The 10,753-nt window shown below is 45.6% G+C and overlaps 1 non-coding gene across 1 annotated transcript; it reads right to left on the reverse strand.

Moving 5' to 3' along the window:
• Window positions 1–7,819: 7,819 nt before the first annotated feature.
• On the reverse strand, window positions 7,820–7,892 carry TRNAG-UCC (transfer RNA glycine (anticodon UCC)). The gene has a single exon. It is a non-coding gene; the product is annotated as a tRNA-Gly (tRNA).
• Between the last annotated feature and the right edge of the window lie 2,861 nt (window positions 7,893–10,753).

Below are 10,753 nucleotides of genomic sequence, written 5' to 3' on the forward strand. Positions count from 1 at the left end.
TTGCCCAGGCAATAGCTTGCTGGGCTAGATGGTGTGGTGACTGCAGAGGCAGAGAAGGTGGTGTAAATAGACAATCAATAAAATATGGATTAGGGCATGGTGCTTTATAAAATTCTAGAAACTTCTCAGAAAGGGCTATGAATCAATCAACAAATCAATAAGCATTTATAGAGTTCCCACCATGGTCTAGTAACTGGTGGTTCAGAATGTATGGGCTTCCCAGGAAGTGCAGTGGTAAAGAACCTGTATGCCAATGCAGGAGACCTGGGTTCAATCCCTGGGTCGGGAAGATCCTTTGGAGGAGGAACTGGCAACCCACTCCAGTATTCTTGCCTGGAGAATCCCATGGACAGAGAATCTGGAGGGCTACAGTGCATAGAGTTGCAAAGAGTCAGACATGACTGAGCACAGCGCAGCAGAAATGTATATGCCACAGGCTGAGCACTGACATGAAAAACAGAATCATTGGAGAAGACATTTGGCATAATGAAGTAAATCTGCATAAATCAAACGGGAAGCCATGAGTCTTGGCCTGGAGATGTCTCTGGTAGACCATGCTGCCCCTTGCAGTCAGGGGTGGATCAATAACTGATTCTCCTTAGTGGGTTAACGTGAGTGCTCCTAGGTCAAGGTGTTACAAGGAGGGTGTGACTTCTCCACTGCTGTGCCCACCTGCTACTTGGATGCAGAGTGACCAGTAGAAGGAGACTGGACCCTGAGTTGGAGTCTTGCTGACCAGGAGTACCTTCACTGGACGGGAGTCAGAGGTACACTTCTATTGTGTCCAGTTACAAAGTGTTAAGAGTTGGTTTATTAGAGCAGGGAGTACTTTCTTAGCTCTTTGCATTTGGCACCCCCCACAATGAGATCAGGTAATCTTTCAGCAGCATTTTCTGGGACCCTGATCTAGGACTGAGAACACACAAGTGGGCTTACATGAGGAGTTCGTGAAGAGTCAGAGCTTAGGTTGAAATGACTGTATCTGTTGCTCAGGGTTTTCTGACTCTTTGCTGCTCCCTCTTGTGTGCCCAGGAGGGCACCAGTCCCTATACCTGCCCACTTCTTTTCCCTCAAAGCTCAGAATAACCCAGACAGATGACACATTCCCCCTTCTGTTTCCCATAGACCCTCTCATGGGAGAATCTGATCGATTACAGAACGGTCTCTGATCTTTTCTTTGCTGCCTGTTGACTATTTAGAAGATCCTAGATTATGTATATACATTTGCCACAGGGTCATCAATACATTGAATTTTATCATTTAAGATGCTACTTGTACTACACAGCTTTCCAAAAACCATTTGCATCATTTCCCCAGAAGGGCATAATGAATGGGAGATGATTATTAATTATGACTAATTATTCATAATTAATGAATCAGAAGTGGACCACGAGGAGAGGGGAAATAAAGGGTTCCAGCGGGTGAGTAAGTAGGGAGTGGGTGTGCTCAGGTTTGAAGGACCCTCCAGACCCCACAGGCAGAAGGTCTGTGGGCCTCCCTCTGTGGACAGCCTTGGCGGAGCGGGCAGCACGGCTTCAACACCCTTCCTTTCTGCATCCCAGACACCCTCTCCTGGGTCCCCACACCCTGATCCGGTTCCTCACCACTGCTGCCTGGAGCCCAGAATATCCTCTTCCAGGTCCCAGGTGATGATGCCAACTGTTCCAGGCTTAAATTACTTCTCAAGATGAAAAGCTTTATGTATAAAGGGTCTTCTGAATTCTGAAAAAATAATTAAGGCTCCAAAGAAGGAACTACTGTATAATTCAACAATGTAAGGTAATACGACATAAAATGGTGTAATCACTTTAGAGAATTGTGTGCTGTTTGTCCAAAAGCTAAAGTACACATTCCCTGGGGGCCACTCCTAAGAGTCCACTCTTCAGAATACACTAAACAGATATGCATATATTTGTGCAACAAAAGACAGATAAAAAATGCTTGTACAAGCATGATTCATAATAACCCTGAGCTGGAAACAAGTTCATGTCTATCGTCAGTACGTGTATAAATAAACTGTGGTCAATTCATTGATGGAATACTATATGGCCAAGAAAAATACAAACTTTGCTGCATCCAACAACGAGGACGAATCTCTTGGGTGTGACACTGAACAAAACTAGCCAGAGATGCAAGATATTTACAGTATAATTTCATTTATAAAGATCTTAAAGATGGTTTAAAAAAAAGTATTTTTATGAAAAACAAAGAGTACTGGCTGCTTTTGGAAATCACTGGCTGGGAGAGCAGGAGGAATGCTTCTGAGAGCACGAAGGCATCTCCTTGGGGTCCAGAATGTTCTGTGCCCCTGACTTGGGGATGGTTTCATGTGCTTTAGGTTTATGTATCTTATTGTATGTATCGGGCTTCCTTGGTGGATTATTGTATAAACACTGAACGTACTATACTTTTTCAATAAGATGAAAGGAAGCTTTGGGGCTTCCCTAGTGGTCCGGTGGCCAAGACTCCATGCTCCCAATGCAGGGGCCTAGGTTCAATCCTTGGTCAGGGGTCTAGATCCCAAATGCCGAAACCAAGACCCAGTGCCGTCAAATAAATAAATGTTTTTAAAAAGATAAAAGGGAGCTTTGATGGTAGGATTGCAGACTCAATGGCAGGGGGCGACTGAGGAACTTTAGGCCTAGCAGTCATCAGCGCAACAGCAGACACTGGCTTGCACTGAGCCCTGTGGAGAGGCTGGAGGCTCCATCATAGTAGACTTCAGGAAGCTTTGGACACCGCACGGGAAGCCCTGCTCTTCACCTCCTGTTCCTTCTGTATGAGAACTGACTGCATCTCCAAAGGAACCAGAGGTATTAAAGCTCGGACCACCCCATTCTGGGCAGAGAAGCAGTGCTATCTGCCTGGCGTACTCCTCTGGTCCATCCACTCTCCCACTTTGCCAAGTAAGTGTTTCCTTATCTCTTTTCTCCCCTCAAATCTTCAATGGCTGCTGCCTCATCCTCACTCTCCTTTACTGAGAAGGCAGGAGCCATAGGAAGTCAGCCTCTACCCCGCACCCACCCCACATCCCCCAGCCTCCAGCGCTCTCCCAGGTGGCCATACCCTTCCCTCCAGATGCCAGCCTCTCCTCTGCTCAAGTGGGCAGCCGGCCCCTCCTGTATCACCAGTTTTCCTCTCTTGAGTCATTCCTATCAGCACACAAGCAAGGTGTAACCTCTCCCATCTTAAAATAAAAACTCCTCCCTCCAACTGTTGTTCATTTAGTTTCCATCCCTGGGTCGGGAAGATCTCCTGGAGAAGGGAATGGTAACCCACTCCAGTATTCTTGCCTGGGAAATCCCATGGACAGAGGAGCCTGGGGGGCTACAGCCCACGAGGTCTCAAACAGTTGAGCAGGAGTGAGTGCCTAACACCTTTAGAGTAAAAGCCCTCCAAGGATTTGTAAATCTTACTTGTCTCCACTGGGAAGAGTTCCCCCCATTCTCTCTTGAGCCCTCAGCATCTGGCCCTTATCCTCACTTCCTGACATGGTCACTGCATCCAAGGATGGTGCTCAGTCTCCCCCTTAGTTCATAAACAGCCACATCAGTGGCTCGTCCCTTCCTCCTCCTTATTATGTGTTCTTTATCTGGGTGCAGAGCATTCTTCTCTCTTAATTTCCCCCTTCTTCACTGATGACTCTTGCTTCATCTCCTTTCCTCCATTTTTGTTTGGGGTGTATTGTTTACATTCGCCCCAGGTTATTCCTTGGATCTTTTCTTTTCCTTATTAATATTTCTTGGCTGTGCTGAGTCTTGGTTGCAGCGCCTGGCCCCTCTAGTTGCGGTGCACATGGCTTAGTTACCCCGCAGCATGTGAGATCTTAGTTCCCCGACCAGGAATAAAAGTCACCTCCCCAGCATAGGAAGGCAGATTCTTAACCCTGGACCACCAGAGAAGTCCTGAATTTTTTCTTTTCTCTCCCTCCCCTTACTGCATTATTTCTCATCCAGTGTCAGGGTTTTTAAATACAAACTCCAAACATTTATATCTTAACTGCCCACTGGGCATGATATGAATACCTAATTTTATCTCAAATTTCATATCTCCTAAAGCAGATTCCTCTTGCTGGCTTCTGATCACAGCATACAGTGACCTTGCTCTACAACCGCTTGGGTAAAAAAGCCTTTCCTCGTCTCAACCCTCTAGTGCCTTTTTCAGTCCAAAGAGTCTGTCTTTCATCCAAATGCCAGGCGAAGACTCAACGGCCACCCACAGCCTTCTTCATCCCTGTTGATGGAAACTCCACCTTGCCAGTCGCTCAGATCAAAGACTCTGGCCTCGTCCTTACCTTCGTTCTTTCTCTCAAGACCCATATTTGCACCATCAGCAAATACTGTCAGCTCTGCTTTCCAGAACCTGCTGGCCAGCTCTGAAACTTTTAAACCACTGTCACCCTTGCAGGATTATGACAACAGCCTACCAGGCTTCAGAACTGAAGGTGTCCTACTCTGCCAGGAATTCCTCAGTAGCAGCTGGATATGGACATTCCAAGTGGGGGAGGGCTTTGTAACGAGGTCGTGGTGGGTGGCATTGGAGAGCTTGGAAAAGTGGCCCTTTACCAACCAGTTTGGGAGGTTTTAGTGTTTTAATGATCAGTACTCCCATATATAGCCTGTGTTGGGCTGAATATTAGCGTTGCTGTTCCCATTTTTTCTTTCACTGGCCTCCTTCTTGCCACATGCCCAGCATCCACGTGTGGGATGCTCCTCTCCACTGGGTTCTCTCCCGAGTCTTGCAGACCTCTGCTCAGATGTCAACTTCTGGGCTTCCCTGGTGGCTCAGTGGTAAAGAATCCACCTGCCAATTCAGGGGACATGGGTTCGATCCCTGGTCGATCACACCTGCTGAGGGGAAATTAAGCCCGTGCACCACAACTACTGAGGCTGTGCTCTAGAGCCTGGGAACCACAATTACTGAGCCCACGTGCCACAGCTACTAAAGCCTGAATGCTCTAGAGCCTGTGCTCTGCAACAAGAGAAGCCACCTCAATGAGAAACCCGTGCATCGCAACTAGAGAATAGCCTCACTCAGTGCAGCTAGAGAGAAGACCATGCAACAGTGAAGTCCCAGCACAGCCAAATAAAGACACGAATATACTTTTTTTAAATGTCAACTTCTCAGAGAAGCCTGTCATATCCACCAGAGCATTCCCATCCCCTCCATGTCTCTGGTCAGTATCACTTTCCAGAGCTGTCTCAATAACCTTCTCTGCCTTTTCTGTCTGCTTGCTTAATTTTAATTTTCTCTCTTCTATACTGGAATCTGGTTTCTGGGGGAAGGCGCGTTGTCTTTCCCTCTGCTGCAGGTCCAGTGCCTGCTCCAGAGGAGGTGTTCAGTGAAATTGTTGAGTGAACGAATAAAGGATCACTCTGTCACTAAATAAACCTAATCATCAGTACCAACCATCCCTCATGCCAGGCTGAACTCGGGATAAGAAAGAGATTTTTGAGAGTTGGAGCTACCCACCGGAGGAGAGAGCAGTTTCAAAGCTATGGAGTGCTTCCCATTTGGGGAATGTGTACATTATGCTGGGAAATCTGGGCTCCATCCAGCTGGGGTTCAAGTGATGCAGCTTAACCTCTTAGGGCCTCTGTGTTCCCATCCGCAAGATGGGGTGATAACCCATGACAAAGGGTTGTGGTGACAAGAGTGTGCTAAGTCCGTATCATAACATCCCACATATGTTAGGTGTATAGGGCTGGTTCCCTTGTCTTCCTTCTCATCCTTCCAAGAGTGCAGTGGTCCTCGTGCGTGCTTAGTCTCTCAGTCATGTCTGATTCTTTGTGACCCCATAGACTGTAGCCTACCAGGCTCCTCTGTCCATGGAATGTTTTTAGTGATTTTATTTATTTTTGGCTGTGTTGGGTCTTTGCTGCTGTGGGGGCTTTTCTCTAGTTGCGGTGCACAGATTTCTCATTGCTGCGGCTTCTCCTGTCGTGGAGCACAGGCTCTAGGGTGTGCAGACTTCAGTAGTTGCGGCTCCAGGGCTCTTGCTCAAGAGCTCCAGGCTCAATAGTTGTGGCACACAGGCTTAGGTGCTCCACAGCATATGGGATCTTCCTGGACCAGAGATCAAACCTGTGTCTTCTGCATTGGAAGATGGATTCTTTATCACTGAGCCACCAGGGAAGGCCCTGTCCATGGAATTTTTCAGGCAAAGAATACTGGAGTGGGTTGCCATGCCCTCCTCCCGGGGATCTTCCTGACCTAGGGATTGAACCCACATCTCCTGAGTCTCCTGCATTGCAGGTAGATTCTTTACCAGCTGAGCTATTGGGGAAGTCCCGTGGCGGTCCTTGGTTGGACAAATAGATTCAAGGATGCAAGGGTAGGTGGGTTGGGTGTGGAATCAGGCTGGGGCTGGAGATGGGGGTGGGAGCAGGGGTGGGAACCAGGCTTGCAGAGTTGAGGGCACAGAGCAGGCCCCATCTGTGCCGCCAGGCCTTCTGTGATGATCTGGGAGAAGTGACAAGCACGAACCCAGATCATGCATATTCAAAGCCCAGTCTGGTTCTCTGGCACAATGGGCAGAACAACCCAGCAGGTAACAGCTTGCCTTCTTGAGTCAAGCACGGAGTAACTGGGTCGTTCAGGTCTGAACCGAGGGAGCAGGGTGGGATCCCAAACACTACATCTTTTCTTGGAATTCAGGTGGACTGTCTCTAAATGAAGGGTTCATCCAAGATTCTCTGACTCCCAAGGTATGTTTGGCTAGAATTCACCCAAGAGCTTGGAAGGGGAAACTGCATCTTTCTTTTCCTAACTGCTAACTGAATTGGAGCACATTCTTCTATTTTAGGTCCAGGCAACAATCCACATTACTGTTGGTGGTGAGTCTGTACCGGTGACTTTGTCTCCAACAGAGTTCACAGTTTCATGTCACACTCTAGTTGTTGCAAATGTCACAAAATATCAACATACTCATCATGACTTTGAAACAATGGTAGTTTTTAGAACTGCTATTGAATGCTTTACTAAAGACCTTGTTTATCTTATTTTTCATCCTCTCTTGATAACTGTGTTTCAATATCTTTGGTTTCATTTGTAATCCTACGTGTTTCATTATATTCTTTGCTTTTTAAAAGTATCACTCTGATTAGTATCTATGGATTTCAATAGACTGCCAGAGTGATCTATGGCTCAGAACCCCTCTCTAAACCATCTGGAAGAGACAGATGAGCATTGTGCCCTGTCTCGTGTGTGTGTGTGTGTGTCCACGGAACATGTTCACACAAGGATGTGTTAGCATTCCTAACTCAGAATAAACCATCAATATAATTTCAGGAACTCCCTCCTTCAGGTCAAACTTGGATCCTTTCCTCCTGTTCCAAAACCGGGTTGCCGGGAGTCAGCCCTCCTGGAGAACAGCTACCTAGTCTTCTACCGTCACCATGGAGCCACCTTCTCTTGAAGGTGACTGTCTGGGTCAATGGACAGCTTATTCCTGAGCCCCATTTCCCTGCCGTCATCCATCCATCCAGGACCCCACCGGCACTGACAGTCATCCTGAATTGTTTCCTCTTTCCCCATCTGTTATTCCCAGGAGGTCTGAACTTCTTTTTAGATCCCAAAACTTCATTCTACTAAGAAAAACAGGACCTGGTGCCCTCGACTGAGAACTAGTGAGTTGCCAGGTCCTCATGTAAAGAGATGGGGGCTTCAGAAGGGCTCAGGAAACTGCTGATGTCAGCGTCCAGGTCTTCTGTCTCCACCAACACTTCTCTAGTGACGTTGGCAAGTCTCTTTGATCTGAGAAGCTGTTTGTTGATATACATATATTTTTGGCTGCATCCTATGGTGTGCTGAATCTTAGTTCCCCAAGCAGGAATTGAACCCATGCCCTCTGAATTGGAAGTTCAGTGTCTTAACCACTGGACCACCAAGGATGTCTCTGCTGTTTGTTCATTTTAATGAGACAGGTAAAAGGTCAGTGAAGATAGGAGACAAAGATGGCAGCATGGGATGTTCATAATTGATCAAGAATACTCCAAATTTGGAGCTACTGAAGGCCAAGAATTTCCCTTCCCTCCTTTTCTGTCTTGGCTCTAGAGAGAGGGACGGAGAAATAAAAATTCAGAGGTATAATGAGCAGATGGCTCAGGGGTGAAGAATCCACCTGCCAATCAATGCAGGGGACATGGGTTCAATCCCTGGATCAAGAAGATTCTCTGGAGAAGGACATGGCAAAACAATCCAGTATTCTTGCCTGGAAAATCCCATGGACAGAGGAGCCTGGCGGGCTGCAGTCCATGGAGTCACAAAAGAATTGGACACCACTTAGTGATGAAACAAGAACAACAGTGATCAGATACTCTCCTTGGCCCTGAGGATACAATGATAAATAAGAGAATGACTCTCCTCCTCTGGAGGGGAAGATGAAATGTAACCAGTGAGGAGACAACAACATAAAGGGGCATGTTAATGATAACCTTTTAGGTTGCAAAAGACAGAAACCTAATTCAAACTGGTTCAAAAACATTATTTCTTGGCTTATCAATGAATTTAGTGAAATGTGTTAGCTTTCCATAGATTTTGCTGCAGTAACAATCAGTCCCCAAATCTCAGCCTCTTCCATTTGCAAAGGTTTATTGCTCAACCAGGTTATATGTCCTTCAATAGGGTGAGAAGGACCCAGACTTTTCTTACTGGATGAGACTGAGAGAGTGGTTTTTCTGGGTCTTGCGGAAGAGGAACAAAGCAACAGTGAAATCAGGCATTCATTCTTCAAGCTTCTGACCCATAGCAGCATGGATGGCTTCAGCTTGCATAGGTCAAACACCCTCAGCGGTCAAAAGAGTCAGTCAGACAGTCCAAGCTGGTGTCCGTGGTGGGGAGACCTATCCTCTTCCTACAAGAAGGAGCCTCATGGAGACCAGTCAGAAAGGGCCCAACCCTGAAGGGCAACACACATTTAGAGAATACTATCTTCTATCATGATGAACAGGTATTAAGCATCTGTTTTGTGGCAGGCACAGTTCTAGGCACCGGGGAAACGGCAGTGAAAAATACAAATAAGTTCCCTGCTTTCACAAAGTGACTGAATTCTTCCTGATGGCAGGCTTTGTGAGATGATGTAAAAGAGGCCAATGAACAACAAGCAGGGACTCCCCAGCAGTCCAGTGGCCAAGAATCTGGGCTTCCAATGCAGGTGACCCGGGTTCCATCCCTGGTCAGGCAAGTAAAGATTCTGCATGCTGCAATGAAAACCGAGGATGCTGTGTCCTGCAACTAAGACCCGGCACAGCCAAATAAAATAAATATTAAAAACAATAAGCAAAAGAATCAGATCATGTTAAGAATTGCAAAGAAAATGAAGCAGTTTGATGAGATACAAAGGCTTGGTGGGCAACTTGGGCTTGAGCTTTCAAAAAAGGTGATATTTAATTCCAGATCCAAATGAAAAGAAACAAAACTTAGTTATGTGAAGCGCCTTTAGTGTTGTTCAGCCCCTCAGTCATGTTCAACTCTTTGTGACCCCACGGACTGCAGCACACCAGGCTTCCCTGTCCTTCACCATCCCCTGGAGTCTGCTCAAATTCATGTCCATTGAGTCAGAGATGCCATCCAACCAGATCCTCTGCTGCCCTCTTCTCCTTTTTCTCTCAATCATTCCCAGCATCAGGGTCTTTTGCAGTGAGTCAGCTCTTCACATCAGGTGGCCAAAGTATTGGAGTTTCAGCTTCAGCATCAGTCTTTCCAATGAATATTCAGGGTTGATTTCCTTTAGGATTGACTGGTTTGAAAAATATAAATATATTTCTTATAAATATATAAAAAATATAAGACTTTGAAGTATATAAGTTAAAAAACTAAGACATAACTGTTGAACGGATAAATCACTTATTGTAGTTGGTAATTTTAACACATTCCTCCATGAAACTAACCAATCAAGCTGACCAAAATTTTAGAAAAAGGGAAAGATACGGTAGATTTGAATTATACAACTATGCAATTAATAAGCCTGAGCTAATACATATGTATTTCACACCTAATAAATATAGAATGCATATCTTTTCAAGAACACTTGGAACATTCACAAAAGCCAATATTAAACTTGAGTGACAAAGGAAGCCTCAATAAATTCCAAGAAACCCACATCGCACAAACTACAGCCTGACCATCATGCGGTAAATTGGGACTCAATAACAAAAGAATAGTTTTTAAAAACCCCATATGCCTGGAAACTGAAAAGCTTACTACCAATAACACTCTGGTTAGAGAGGAAATCGTGGGGAAAATTATGAAGTACCTTGACCGAACAAAACGAAAGCACCACATGTCAGAATATGTGGGGCACAACTTCTTTGAGGGAAATTTACAGCTTTAAATACATCTATCACAAAGCCAGAAAGAACAAAAACAAATGAGCTAAGCTTCCAACTCAAGAAGTTAGAAAAAGAGCAATTGTGTAAGCCCAAAGAACTACATAGGACACAGAAAATTAAAATGAAGGCAGAAATCAGCAAAATGGTGAACCGGAAAAAAAGCAGAAAAATTAACCAAACTAAAGGCTGGTTTTGTGAAAAAGTTTTTACTTCTTATGTTTCTGAAAAGACATCAAAATTCTACGAAAGGAGGCAAGGGAATTCCCTGGCTGTCCAAGGCCCGTCCCCTCAGTGCTTCCACTGCCCAGTCCAGGTTCAATCTCTGGTCAGGGATCCTGCAAGCCACGTGGTGCAGCCAAAAAAAAAAGAGTGGAGATAAGATACAAAATTTAGAATATAGAATGAGTGAAAAAATAACTCTA

This window comes from Bos taurus, chromosome 5, assembly GCF_002263795.3.
Source record: "Bos taurus isolate L1 Dominette 01449 registration number 42190680 breed Hereford chromosome 5, ARS-UCD2.0, whole genome shotgun sequence".
Taxonomy (NCBI): Eukaryota; Metazoa; Chordata; class Mammalia; order Artiodactyla; family Bovidae; genus Bos; species Bos taurus.